Raw genomic sequence first — 15,838 nt, 5'->3', positions numbered from 1 at the left:
AATATCAAAATTAAAAACTTTTATACTTTAAATGATACCATCAAGGAAGTAAAAAGATGACCCATGGAATGGGATAAAATATTTGCAAGTCAAATATTCAACAAAAGTTTTATTCCAGAATATATGAAGAATTCTCAAAGTCAATAAGAAAAAGACAAAACCCTCTAAAATGGGCAAAGGAGTTAAATAACATTTCTCCAAAGAAGATATACAAAAGGCCAATAAGTATATAAAGATTTCAAGGCCATTCATCATTAGGGAAATGCAAATCAAACCATTTCACATACAATAGTATGGCTATAAAAAAATAAAATAAAAAATAAAAAAACTATAACAAGTATTGATGAGGATAAGGAGAAACTGGCACATTTGTACATTACTGGTAGAAATGTTAAATGGTACAGCCACTTTGAAAAAGAGTGTGATAGTTCCTCAAAATATTAAACATAGAATTGCCATATGATACAAGTCCACTCTTTGGTATTTACCCAGAAGAAATAAAACCAACATGTCCACACAAAGACTTATACACAGATGTTCTCAGCAGCATTATTCACAATAGGCAAGTAGCAGAAACTCAAACGTCCATCAACTAATGAATAAACAAAATGTGGTACATTCATGCTACAGAATATTATTCACTTAAAAAAAAAAAGAATGAAGTACTGATTCAGACTATGACATGAATAAATATTAAAAAAAAAAAAATTCTCACTGAAAGAAGCCAAACGCAAAAGGCCATATATTGTATCATTCTATTTACATTAAACGTCCAGAATAGGCAAGCCTATAGAGACAAAAAGTAGATCAGTGGTTGTTAGGGATTGTGGGAGAAAAGTATGAAAGGTGACTGCTAATGAGTACAGTTTCTTTTTTTTTTAGGGTGGAATTTAATCTTTATTAACAGGACACTGCAAGACATGAAATTCCACGTAGAAATAAGAAACCCATTGATAGGAGAAGCTTTGTATAGTATGTACAGTTTGGAACTGTTCAAGTATAATTTCATTGTAAAAGTGCTATAACAGACCATATTTTAAAAAGTTCTTAGTAGAGAAATAGTATGACAAACATATCAAACATAGTACACAACAAACAATTTATGCCTCAGCTAACCTAAAAATTAAAGGTCCAAGGAGTGCCATCCTGAACTTAGAATGTATAGCCTTTGAGGTAGTTTCTGGCACATCTTGATCTTTTTTTAGAGAGAAATATTTCTCCCTCAAGTTTAATGAAGCTTTGCACATAGACTTATTTTCATGGTTTTACAGAGCTTCAATTTTGTCCAAACTTCCACATTTGTCAAATATTATACTGTTTCTCAGTTTCACCTAATTTTGCAGCAGCCTAAAAGATATTTGAAATAACATACAGAATAACCAGAATAATTTGGGTAGCTTTTAAAGTTAAGGGGTTCATTAATGGTTCTATTATGCCACAACGAATGAGGAATACAATCTGTTCAACTGTCCCACCACATGTGTACTTGGTCACAGCCCATACAACTTATTTTTGTGTCTTAAAGTCTACCTGAGAGAACATCAATGAGGACTAGGACTAATCCATAATTCACAAGTTGCTGTATCTGGTCCTGGCAGCCAGCTGGGTGTTTGATATTACCCACGTAGCTTACATCTGAATATTAGTTTTGGAATCCATTAGGAGGCTAGGAAAGACTGCAAGTGCCCCTGTATCTATTACAATCTGCATCTGTTCATCTATTTCAATGACAATATTTCCTATGGCTCTTAGTGTAGGAGTCACATTGGCAATTCGGTAGCTCCTAGGAGCTTCACCTATTGGGGCACAACTTCTATTTTCATGACCATTTCCATCTCGTCATTTAGAACATCAGTCAGTAGGAAATGGTCCAGCAGCCCTCTGCTACTTCTGGTTAATCATGATGCAGAACACAAACTAAAATAGGAAGAATTTGCTCATCAGCACTTAACAGGAGTGCGGAATTTTTGTTGAGACAAAGGTTTGAAAGTGTCCAGGTAACATTACGTAAGTAACCACATGCTAAAGATGACATATTAGGAACCACAAGAAGAGCCAACTCTCAGAAAACTGAACCATCACCTGCAGTGTTTCCTAAAGCCTATATGGCTTGTTCACTGATGTGACCATGGGGCCATGCTAAAAGGGAAATGGATGCTGGGATAGCACCCCCCTCTACTACAGCCTTGGTCTGTTCTGATGTTCTGGAAGTCATCATGTTAGTGAAGGCCCAAGCGGATTCAAACTGAATGGTACTACAATCAGTTCTGCTCAAGAAGGACACAAATTTTGGAATCAAACTAGCCCAGATTATGTTGTCCATAGGTGGCTGTTTTTCCCTAGAAAGCAGTTTTCTAATGGCTTGAGTAGCTTGGAGCTGGCTTTCCAAAGTCACTTTACTCTTCTGCAAATACTTCCTTCACATCACTGCCAAATTGTCCTTTTACCTCTGTGGCTCATTCTTTTCAACTTCCTTGGCAAATTTGTCTTTTTCTTTTGTGCTATTACATGTTGAAGTTTCTTAAGGCTCAGTCCTGTGTTTACAAACCCTACAGTGGTCAAGGAGGAGACAAAAATGAAGAAAATGTGTCAAGGGAAAGGGTTTCTCACTAGAAAGCTCATAATTCATTTAGACTGTGACTACGACCCTGTTTCAGGGAGTTTTTACCATGCTGAAATGGGAATCCAAGATTGTCAAAGTTTCAGAGTTGCAGAGAAGTTGGAAATTCAAATATTTATGTGAAATATTGTTATTTTTACATGTTAGCTCAATTTTTATTTTTAATGCTATCTTAGACAGACAGACTATGATAGGCCTATGAACTATTATATACCATGTGTGCCCCAAATTCTCTCCACCTCTACAATTTCAATTGCCAACTCAAAGCCAATATTTACTAAATTTATATCTATATCCTAGACTTCTCCTCTAATTCACATATCCAATCTCATAATCAACATTTCCAGTTGGAGACCACAATGCACCTTGAACTCAACATGTCCATAGATCTCATGATTTCACTCCTCAAATCTATTCCTTTTCCAGATTTCATAAGTTCAGTGAGTAGCACTATCATTTATTTCCTTGTCAAAACCAGAAATCTAGACGTCTCTGTGAATAACTCCCTATCTCAACCTTCGTATCCAACTCTATGGTCTTATCTTCTAAGCATCTTGGTCTTACCCTATTGGTCTTAATTCCTAAGCACATCTCAAATCTCCCCTCTCCTTTCAGCTGCTCTTTTAATTCCAGCTACCATCATTTCTCACCATCACAACAACCTATTAGCTGATCTCTTCACATTCACTCAGCTTGAATTCAATTAGATCATTTATCAACACTGCATACAGCATGATCTTTCCAAAACACAAAACCAATCACGTGCCCATGCCTCATCTCTTCCTCCAGTCACTTCAATAGCTTTCCATGTTTTCAAAATGTATAACACAGACTACAAGAACCCATGCGTTGAAGTTCCTACATATCTCTCCACCTGCATCTCCTCACAGTTACCCCCTCTGTCTATATTCCAGTCACACTCACACTGACCTTTTCAGCCCTTTAAATGTACCATATTCTTTTTCACGATTGGACCTTTGCACATGCTGAAATGTCTCCCTTCCATCCACAAGCCCTTCTCCCTACTCTTTCCTCTAATTAATCCTACTCTTTTTTGGATCTTAGCTCAATTATCACTTACACAGTAAGCCTTTAAGACCCAACCTAAGTATTTATTGTTCCTCCCATAAAAATGCATATCTTAACTTAAGAGCTTTACCCCAATTTGTAATTAAATATTCTTCAGGGTGACTGTGATTAATGTCTTCTCCCCTACTAAGGAAAGTTCCATTTAGTCAACACTATTAGCTCCTTGATAAAAGGGACTATGTATTTTTTTAATCACGCTGTAGTTCCACTGCCAAGGCCCTCAATAAGTATTTATTGAATAAATGAAACCTTATGTCCTTTCTATATAAAAATGTCTTGCCCATAACCACTGAGAAAAAGCAGGGAACCATTTTTTATACCATAATGCCATCATACTATGCACCATAGCTAATTAGACCAAAAGGAGGATCTTTCATAATTACCTCTTGTTGTGAAGCAAGATATAATTTAGTGGTTTAAAACAACAACCATTTATTTATCTCATGATTAAATAAGGCAGTAAACTGTGCTAGAATAGACTGCCCGATCTGACTAATCCAGACCAGACATGGGCGATCTTGGTTGGGCTCCGTCATGCATTTGCAGTCAACTGCCAGCTGGTTGGTTGCTGGCTAGTCTAAAATAGTTTGTCTCTGTTTACTTAGTCTCTCAGTCTCTAGCAGCCTAGCCAAGCATATTCATATAGTAGTTTCCCAAGAGGAATACAGGAAATGCTCCAAGATCTCTAGAGGAACAAATGTACAACTGTATATCACTTCTGCTTCATTCTGCTGGCTACAAAAAGTCACAAAACCAGTCCAGATTCAAGGATAGAGAAATAGACTCCATCACTTGACGGAGGGAGCTACAAAATCAAAAGTGTGTGGTTACAGGGAATTGCGGCTCTTTTTGCAATCTATCATACCATTTATTGGACAGCCAGTAACTTACAGCATGAGGTAAGCTAGGATGATAAGATACTTACTTTTATGAACCTAAATGGGAAAACACATTAAGACTGAACAATAAAGCCTAAGAACTGAAGCTGAAAGGAGTCAAGGAGGATGATCACAACAGTCCCCATACCAAACAAAATTATAACGGGGCTAAAGCTCTAAGTAAGCAGAGGAAGTTAATAGAGAAAAAAATGGCTCAGATACCTTTCTTGTGATGCAGAATGACATAGAGATGCCATGGGAGAAATGCTGAGAAAAAACCTGAGACAGATGGAGAAAGAAGCTTGAAACTAAGCTGTTTTACTTCTGCTCAGTCTTCCAATCTCAGTTCCAATTCATACATAGCCCTATAATAGGCACAGTTTTATTCAGGCTGAGTTCTTTGCAACCAAAAGTCTAACCAGATCTGTTTATGAGAAATGTATGTGCAATATTTTCCTTTTCTCTTTCTTTCTTTATAAATAGAACTATGCTACCCACTCACCTACGATTCTAAATTTTTTTTTCTTTGAATGCATTTTTCTTTGAATGCATGAATGAAATTTGTGACTGGAAACAGCAAGAATTTGAGAATACGGTTTTAAAATAGTACTGTACATTAAATATATGCAAGTGACAAAATAAGGTTGATTTTAATGGAAGAAAATCCTGTGAATGTCTATGTTCATATTCAACTTCACTCTGTAAAGGGTCAGTGTTCATGCATGGGAATACACGAGATACCCCTTTAGGTCTATCTTGCTGTTCTTCAATGTTTTCCATTTGAGAACCACTGATACAAAGAAACATGGACTTCATTACCAGATGCAAACATTGCAATCTGCATGAAGAAAATTGTATTACAAGCTAAATATTACCCGTTTGTATTTGCAGCCCAGTTACAGTCCACTAAATCCTAAGTACTTTTTTTTTCCAGACGAAGCTATATTGCATTTCAACTCTCTTGTTAGAAACCAATGCTAGGAACTGACAAGATAATAGGATGGAGAAAGTTTTCAGATCTCATTTACAGGAGATGGGAGAAGGGTCAGTTTCCTGGGTAATGAAGCATTGTCTGGTTGCCCCTAAATCACTCCAAACTCTGCCTGGTCCCCAGAGGCTTAGAAAGTATCTGCGTTATCACCATTCTTCAGAGAATTATTCTAACACCTTAATAAAGAAAAGTCATAATAAATGATCTGAGAATTAGGAGATACAAATGTCAAACTTCAAATTGTGGTTTTAAAAAAATAATCTACAATCCTCTTTGTAAGAGAGAAATACTCTCAATATATAGAAACAACTTTTAATTTATATCTAACATCATATCTTTTTGTCTAATTTGTTATTTTTCAAACTAATGTGTCTGGAAAGCTCCCACTGACAACTTGTTACTAACAAAAACACAGAGGAAAATAAAGGTGCACCGTTCCTTCCCTCATTCCAATTCTTTCATAGCTCTATTCTTTAGTCTATAGATATCTTCACTTTACCTTTATCTTTTAGAACAGTGTCTGATGCTGTGAGTTATGTGTTTGGCTTCTCTGGGAATGCAGAGAACATAATGTTGAGGATTAATAAAAAAGAATGTAGTCCATAATATTTATGTTTAAATTTAAGCATCGTATAGGTGTCTTTAGTCCTATATGTGGTTCAGTTAAGCCCCCACAGAGGGCCCTGCCATTTTGAAGGACAGAGGCATTTAGAGAGCTCCCAAGTTTTCTGGAATGACAATGTATATACTATGATGGGCACGCAGATAAGTGACTTGCTTCTCAGGCTCACCAGCATCCACAAATACAAGGAGAAACAATATCTATGCAAATATCACAATATTTCAGAGAGAATGACACAATAAAAAACATATGAATTAGTCCAGAAACTTCTACTCCACAAAAATTCCTACAGGTCCAAAAGCCTTTACCCAGCCCCTCTAAGCCTTTATATTTTATAGCATTGAAAATCAGAAGTCTTAATAAATACTATATGAACTGTCATTGTGGGCCATGTTTTACATGTTATTTAATTTCTGATTTGTGTGATCTTGATTTACTTGAAACCTGATCTGTGAGCCTAGGGTAATTTATAGTGACTAATTCATCATTCATGTTTTTATTGATTCTGAAAAGCAACCCCAACCTTCCTGATAGTTTACTTCACATCAGCTCTCATGAACTTCTCTATTCATGCAAACATTCCTTTGAATTTCTTTACAGATTTGTGTGCATGACAGAGGAAAGAAATGATTTTATTTGTATTATGTTAAATATTTTTAATTAAATTTATTAGGGTGACATTGGTTAAAAAAATTATATAGATTTCGAGTGTATAATTCAATAATACATCATATGTATATTGCATTGTGTGTTCATCACCCAAAGTTAAATTTCCTTCCATCACCATATATTTGACCCCTTTACCCTAATCTATCTCTCCCCTCCCCCTGTTCCTTCTGGTTACCACTAAACTTTTGTCCATGTCCAAGAGTCTCTGTTTCTTTGTCAGCTTTGTTTGTTGCTTTCAGTTTTATATCCCACATGTAAGTGAAAGCATATGGTTCTCAACTTTTCTGACTTATTTCACTTAGCATGAAAATCTCAAAATCCATCCATGTTGCTGAAAATGGCAGTATTTCATCTTTTCTTATGGCTGAGTAATATTCCATTGTATATATGTACCACATCTTCTTTATTCAATCATCTACCAGAGGACACTTCAGTTATTTCCATGGCTTGGCCATCGTGAATAATGCTGCTCTGAACATCAGGTTGCATATTATTTATAGGTAAATTTTTCAAAATGTTGGGGTAAAAACCCAGAAGAGGGATTGCTGGGTCATATGGTAATTCTATTCTTATTTTTTGATAATCCTCCATACTGTTTTCCATAGTGGCTATACTAACTTGCAGTCTCATCAGCAGAGTATGAGGGTTCCTTTTTCCCCCACAATCTCTTCAACACTTGTTATTACTTGTCCTGTTGATGACAGCCATTCTAACAGGTGTGATGTAGTATCTCATTGTGATTTTGATTTGTGTTCCCCTAATAGCTAGTGAAGTTGATCACCTTCAGGTATGTCTGTCGGCCACTTGTACGTCTTCTTAGGAGAAGAGTCTGTTCAGATCCTCTACCCATTTTTTAATTTAATTTTTTATTACTGTTGAGTTGTATAAGTTCTCTGTATATTTTGGATATTAGGCCCTTATAGGAGGCATTGTTTGCAAATACCTTTTCCCATTCAGTTTGTTGCCTCTTTACCTTGTCGATGGTTTCCTGTGCTGGGCAGAAGCTTTTTAGTTTGATACAGTCCCATTCATTATTTTTGCTTTTACTTCCCATACCTTTGAGGTCAAATTCATAAAATCCTCTTTAAGTTCAAAGTCCTTGATTTTAGTTTCTATGTTTTCTTCTATACAGTTTATTGTTTCGGGTTTTATATTCAGGTCTTTGATCCATTTTGAGTTAATTTTTGTATATGGTGACAGATAGCAGTCTAGTTTTATTTTTATTTTTATTTTTTGCATATGGCTTTCCAGTTTTCCCAGAATCATTTATTGAGGAGACTTTCTTTTCTCCAATGAGTGTTTTTGGCTCCTTTGTCAAAAATTATTTACCTATATATGCAGGGATTTATCTCTGGGCTCTCGATTCTGTTTCATTGGTCTGTGTGTCTGTTTTTCTGCCAATACCATGCTGTTTTGATTATTGTTGCTTTGTAAAATAATTTGAAGTCAGGCAGAGTGATACCTCCAGCCTTGTTCTTCAGGATTGCTTTGGCTAGTCATAGTATTTTGTGCTTCCATATAAATCTGATGATTTTTTGTTCTGTGTCTTTAAAAAATGCCATTGGGATTTTGATGGGGATTGCATTAAATCTGTATATTGCTTTCCATAATAAGGTCATTTTAACAATGTTGACTCTTCCAATCCATTAACATGAAATATCTTTTCATTTCTTTGTGTCTTCTTCAATTAAAAAAAAAAATCTCAGAGATTTCAGTGTATAGGTCCTTCACATTTCATGAATTTTATTCCTAAGTACTTTATCCTTTTGTTGCAATTAAAAAAGGATTTTTTTTCATATCTTTTTCTCAAAATTTATGTATAGGAATGCTACAGATTTTTGTATGTCGATTTTGTACCCTAAAACTTTACTATGTTTGTTTATTGTTTCTAATAGTTTTTAATAGAGATTTTAGGTTTTCCCTAAATATAAAAAATCATATCATCTGCAAAAAGTGACAATTTGACTTCTTCATTCCCAATTTGGATGCCTTTCATTTCTTTCTCTTGCCTGATTACTCTAGCCAGGACCTCCAACAGTGGTGATAGGGGACAGCTTTGTCTTGTTCCTGATCTTAGCTGATAGGTTTTAAGTTTTCACTATTAAGTATGATGTTAGCTGAGGGTATATCATATATGGCTTATAGTATTTTGAAGTACTTCCCTTCTATATTCATTTTATCAATTGTTTTAGTCATAAATGAATGCTATATCTTTTCAAATGCTTTTTCTGCATCTATTAATAGGATCATATGGGGTTTTTCTATTTTTTATTTTGTTTATGTACGATATCGCATGAATCAATTCACATATGCTAAACCATCTCTGATTTTAAGAGAGACCAAAGTAACATCTGCCCAGCCATGATAGAGTGGGGGAAAAGATTCACATATATGCACACATGCCTGAGAGGTCTCATATGCTAAGGTCTGTAGCATACAAGAGAGAATATTAACTTTCTCTTTCTTTCTTAAGAGAAAAACTTTAGTGAGCCTGACTCGAATTTAACGCTTTAGTTCCATTTGTACTTTATGATTTAATGAAAATATTGACATTCTTATTACTAGTGGAACAACTAAAATACTTATAAGCTTTGTAATATTTCCATGACTGCTGTTTTTTATTTGTAATATCTCCTGTTTATTACTACATATTTATCGGCATGAAAATTCTCAAAATAAAAAAACTTGTTGCCTGTGTTCTGGCAAAGTAGAAAAGTAAAAGTTAGAAAGTAAGACCTACTCCTGGTATGCAAAGTCATAAGAAGAGAAAGAAAGAGGAGATGTGCAGAGCCTGCCTGGTCAGGAGGAGCCGGGCTTGGCCAGAGGAGGGACTCTGAGACTAAAACAGGAAGGTGTGTGGGATGTTCTCCAGTAACTGGGTTCACTTTATATTCACAACATTCTTCTCACAGTTATCTCAGACACAGAAGCGCTGACCAGCAGGTTCTCTGGAGAAGAAAGCAGTAATGAAGATATTCTTAACACGGAGAGGAGCAACTTAATGTGCCCCTGGCACACTAGCAGACTGGTTTTGTTTTGCTTATTTGTTTTTGTTTTTGTTTTTGTTTGGTCTTGTTTGTTGATATTCTTATATGCTTTGGTTACATTCGGATTTGGGATTTTGGTTTGGATTTGGTTTGATTTGTTTAGGGTGGCAGTTTTACTTCTGTTCTTTCACTTCTAATGTACAAACCAGTTCACAGGTTTGTTTCCAACTTTCCGCAGTCTAATTTTTTATATTCTTTCTTATTTACCCATTTTCTTTACCAGTTCTCAAAATCTATTATGATTATAAATACACTTTATATTTAAATGGCATTTAGTATATAAGTACTCACACATGTCATCGTTTAAACCTTATGATAACCCTATGAAATATATAGTATTGTCACCATTTTACAAATAAAGAAAAAAAGGTTAAAATCAAATACTTTCTTACCAGTTCTGTAACATTTGACATTATTAGGCACTTGTAAAGAGCAAGGCTTTGTGCTAGGTACTGTATCTGCACTCTCAATTCTCACAACAGCCCAGAGAGGTAGGCATTATCAACTCCACTTAAGTTACAGATGAGAAGACACATGCTCTAGCAAGATTAGGTAACTTTCCCAGTATCACAAAGATAGTAACTGGTATAGCCAAAATTTTCCTGAGGTTACAAAACCACTAAACAGCAGAGCCAACACTAGAATCCAGGTTTTCTGATTCTGAATCGGGTAAATCTATTACTGTTCTTTTATTTCTACTTCAAGCTCTGTATCAAAGTTCTGTATCTTTTGTTAAACCATTCTAAAATAAAGGTATGGAAAATACTAAAATAAAAGGAAATATTTTCTCTAGTGGTTATGCTTACCACACCAGAGCACAAAGAGTTAAAAGACCCCACTGAAGCTGATTCATCTTATAGTTTATCTAGTGTTATGAGAATGAAAGACTCCTACAGTTTCCTGGCTTTGCTGTCTTAGAGATGAAATGCCCTCAGGGTCCATAAATAAGTTTTGTTCTTTTGGAGTGCTCAATATTCCAAAGTAGTTTTTTTTTTTTTTTTTTTTAAATCTCTGAAATATTAAGTAAACAGTGCAAAGTACTTAAATGGGCTCTGGGGTTACCTCTGGTTTGATTCTGGCCCTTCAGCAAAGCTATTGAAGTATAGATCTGGAGAACTCATCAAAAGAAAACCAAATTCACAGCTTTCTTTAAATATTTTATAGCCTAACGTTTTAGTGTTTCACCTGCCTGCTGCCTCTGCTGGTTTATGAGCAGCTGTCACCAGCACATGGATTGTTTTGCTCACATGGACCCCACATCCACAAAAGCAAGACCCAACAGCAGGGACTGGCCGAAGAGAGGCAGGCTCGGCACCTGCCTGCTGCAGCCACCTCTTTTCCTCGGTAGGAAAACACATCAGGAGCTGCTTGAGATAAACGATAACGTGCCAGGTTTTCATCATCCCCTCTGGCAACAGCAGCCACAAGGAGCACTTAACATTGGATGGAGAAAATGGTTCCTAGCCACCAGCTTCCTCCTTGTAAGCAACCAACCATTTCACAAATGGGGACCTGGAGAGTAGCAGGGAGGGCTCAGCTCAGACGTATCCCTGCTGCTGGGAAGAACAAAAACAGCCACTTGAACACTTAGTTTGTCATCAGTATGTGGCAGTAGCATCATCATCCATACACGAAGGCTTTTTAATAGCAATTCTAAGTGAAACTCCAACGCATTCCTCACCCACCTGAACTTCTGGAGTTTCAAGAGCAAAATCAGTTAGGAGATTTATTTTTAAGACAAATCCTACACTCAATAAAGGAAAAAGCAACTAAAAAGCATTTTGAAAACTAGCAGGCACATTAGCAGGCACACATGCCCTCCCCGTCACTCCCCGCGCTCCCCACGCCCCCCCCCCCACACACACATGATATGATTGTTTTCCCAGATCTCAGCAATACTTACGATCAATTTAAGCCCCTAAAATAGGTTTTTATGGTAGTTCAGAGAATCTGAACTCCACATCTCTTTCTGCTTTTCCAAAGATCTGAGCTACTATAGCACGGGTAAGGGAGAGAAAATGCAGAGACCTCATACCCACAGCCATTTCTCCCCTTCTCTGAAACCAATATGTGCTCTCAAGGGTTCCCAGTTAGCCTAGAAACAGGTGAGACTTGGATCCATCTGTCGTGGAGTTGGGTCACAGACCCTAGTATCTCTTTACCTCTACTGATTTACATGAAGGAATGGGAGTCTCAAAGGCAAATAACTCAAATATGGTCCAAGATTAGAGTTAGACATAAATGGTATTGCCTGGAAAATAAAACTGAGAAGACAGATAAGAGAAACTACCTAGAAGCACTGTAGAGTCCCTAGGAAAGAAATGATTCCAAGTGAAGAAGGTATCTGGCATGATGAATAAGACTTATCAACAGCCTAAAATTTAGAGGAAAGTGGCAATTATAGCTACCTCAAAACAGCTTTTGAAACTTGCCTGTACCCAGAAGAAAATGAGAGAAAATCAGCCTAGAGATCCAGCAGAGCACCATGGCCATCCAGGGCAGAGTGGATGGTGTGGTACCTACTAGAGCAGTGACAGCAGTCGTTGACCCATAAGCATTTGTGAAACACCACCTACAGACCCACTGAGGAGACTAGAGTCTGAAGAAACTCAAATTAGTGTTGGGGGTTATCCAGCCAGCAAAAATCTGGAACTGCATCTTAATAGTACCATATTTATATCTTCTGGATATTGCAGGTTACTGAAGCACAATTATTCAATCTGCAAATACTTATTTCTAAAAAGTTGTAGCTACCCACTCTAGAAATATAATAGCTACGTGAATTCCCAGCATGAATTTCATATAGAAGCCTTCCTATATTTTTAGCTGTTCTGAGTTCTTGTTGAATTCCCAACAATCCTTTCAGATAGTTAGTGTCTGAAGTATTGATGTATACAATACTATCTGAAGCCCAAGTTAGTATTTATCTAGGCACCTGTTAACACAAATATCTTCTTAGACTAACATGATTGACCCTTTTGGACCCTGTATTTGTAAATCTTGTCCTTTTACCTTCACTGCTACCCGAAATTTTCAAAAAACAATGAAAATTATAAAGAACATATAGTTTTGCTTTTAATGAAAATGTATTTGAGCTTACTTGATTTTTTGACCAAGTCTTTTGAGATACGAAATCACAGAATTAATATACTCTGCAGCCCAAATATTGTGTTGCTATGCCTTCCAAGTAGATAATAACAGTAATTGGAAAAGGTTTCAAACTTATGTTAAGAAGGTATAGTCATCCCATGTTTCTAACCCCCTTTACAAAAAAAAAAAAAAAAAAAAAAACAAACCTTGAAAGAATTGCCTTCACTTCTTTTCTTATCATTCTTTCCTGGATATACTCCAATACGTTCTGTCTTTCTTACAAACTCTGTTGACAAATCCGATGTCAATTCTTAGTCCTTATTTTACTCAGCCTGTATCAATTGACACATTTGTTCACTCTTTTTTCTGACTCCCAAATTTCTTTGTCTGGTCTGGGCTTCTACCTGAAGACCAGATTCATGTATTCAACTACCTATCTCACTTCTTCACTTGACAGCTAAAGCATTTCATACTTAACATGAACAAAATCAGTCTTCATTTCTTTCTCCTCTATCCTGTTCCCTCCCTCTCAGTTTTCCCCAATCTCAATAAATGTCAAAAATCTTAGAGTCACCTTTGACTCCCTCTTTTTTTCATACTGCATTATCAAATTCATCAGCAAGTTCTATTTGCTTGACCCGAAATATGCCCAGAATCTGACCAATTCTTACCACCTCCATCACGGCTACCTTGGTCTAAGTTTCCATCATTCCTTATCTAGATAATTGAAATAGTGTCCTAATTAATCTTCCTGTTTCCACTCCCTTGTTCTCTAACAGTGTCTTTCCACACAGCAGTCACAATGCCTGTGTTAAAATGCAGTCAGATCATGTCATTTCTCCACTCAAAATCTTTGCACAGCTTTCTATCTATCACAGTAAAATCCAAAGTTCTTATTACTCTGTCTACAAGGCCTGGGCTAATTTGGAGCTCACTATCTCTGATGTCATCTCCTACTACTCTCTCCCTCCTTTCTTTTGCTGTAGCCATGTTGGCTTGTGTAATGTTCCCCCAACACCTGAAATATGCTCCCATCTCAGAGCCTTTGTACTCACCGTTCCCACCACCTGGAGTTACCTTCTCTTTCCTACCCCTTACCTGGTTTTGCTTCTCCTTCAGAGCACTAGCAACCACCTGACATAATTATTTGCAACCCCCCCCCCATTAGCACGTAAGCTCCATTAGAGTAAGGATATTATCTGCTTTCAATACTGATATATGCCTATCACCCAGAACATTATCTCACTTTCATATCATATTTCATCTCTTCTAAGATGTATTTTTAGAGATTTTTACATCTCTAAATTAGGGGTGCATCTTGTAGTTCATGTAACAGTGGTCTGTATTATCATAAACATCTTAGAAAAATGGTATTGGCATTCAAAACACATTTCGAATGAATAAGTAAATCCCATTTATTATGTTTTTAGAAGTGTTAAGCTGAGGCTCTTCAGCAAAAGGCTACTGAATTATAATTTAGTATATAACTTAATCTAATGATTTTGAATGTTTATCCAATTTATATTGAAAAAGGGGTTACAGGAAAAAAAAACTAGATTAAAAGTATGAAGGAAAGGGAATTGTGGAATTGAAACAGCTCAGCATAAGAAAGAGAATCACCAGAACTTATTTAAAACCTAAAGTAATTAATCAAACAAACTGACATGACTCACTAGCCCCTGAGGAAAACACTGTATTAACATATAAAACAAAAATTATTCATAATGGTAACCTGAGACTTAGTTATCACAAAATGGATAAAATATTTTGTATGTTCAGTTCAAGCAGAAAAATAGTACATTTGTGTTAGGTTTCCTTCAAAAATGATTAGAATAAAAATAATTAATTTGGCTTTTAAAAGTGATAAAAGTTAATAATCTGGAACATTCATTTCAGTGGCACATTTATGGCTCTCTTAATGATGTCCATCAATGCTCTCTGTTCATTTGAACCACATTTCACAATCCCATACTAGAAGAAAATCTGGGGTATTGCAGAGTTATAAAACCTTTTACATGAATTCTAATGTAACATTTTATTTTGACAGATGCTCTGAATTGAAATGTGTTGGAACAAAACATCATTTTCATATACTTACATATTACTTGTCATTGTAAGTGAATAAAATGTATCTTTATCCACCTTGTGTGCTTCATGTAAGATGATGAAGGAAAAAAATTTTTTCATAATTTTCTAATTGGAATTCTCTCCACTCTTGTTTATACACCCTGTTGTGCATATCTTAGGAAATTTATAAAAAGTTTTATCAATATAAGAAAATAAAGTGAAAGTTAAGTCAATAGAGAAGTGTATAGTTGGGAGAAGGAGGTGGGTTGTAGTTTGGGGCAAAGCTAAGATTATCTTATTGATTTCAGCTCCATATAAATGTAGTTTATTAACGTGGGCTTGTGCTGTTCACATAAAGTAGGCATATATTATCAACAAAGCTAATTTCTCACTTCTCAGTTATTAAAATATTCATTCCTTGGTATCTGCTCTCAAAATATATAATAAAATAATTCATTCATCAAAATGAGAATGATTATTACTGTTATATCTTATTTTTGCTAAATCACATATTGTACAATAAAATATATTACTCCTTGAATAATAAAACATATTAAATGTTAACTTTGTATAAGATTTTTAATCCTTTCACCTTCAGTTCCTCAGTTGTTATGTAAGGATAGCAATTCCTAAAAGATTAATTATGACAAAATAATGTTTTAATGCCAGTAAAGAAATCTGAATGTCTATTACATAGAGTTTAATCCCTATTATTAGTATTATTAAATCTATGGTTGTTATTTTTAATGAATTAGAAATAAAGAC

The 15,838-nt window shown here is 35.7% G+C and overlaps 1 pseudogene; it reads right to left on the bottom strand.

Moving 5' to 3' along the window:
• Positions 1-1,116: 1,116 nt before the first annotated feature.
• On the bottom strand, positions 1,117-13,686 carry LOC107515628 (annotated as a pseudogene).
• Between the last annotated feature and the right edge of the window lie 2,152 nt (positions 13,687-15,838).

Source organism: Rousettus aegyptiacus, unplaced genomic scaffold (genome assembly GCF_014176215.1).
Source record: "Rousettus aegyptiacus isolate mRouAeg1 unplaced genomic scaffold, mRouAeg1.p scaffold_m13_p_3, whole genome shotgun sequence".
Classification (NCBI taxonomy): domain Eukaryota; kingdom Metazoa; phylum Chordata; class Mammalia; order Chiroptera; family Pteropodidae; genus Rousettus; species Rousettus aegyptiacus.
This window is presented reverse-complemented; position numbering and strand designations above follow the sequence as displayed.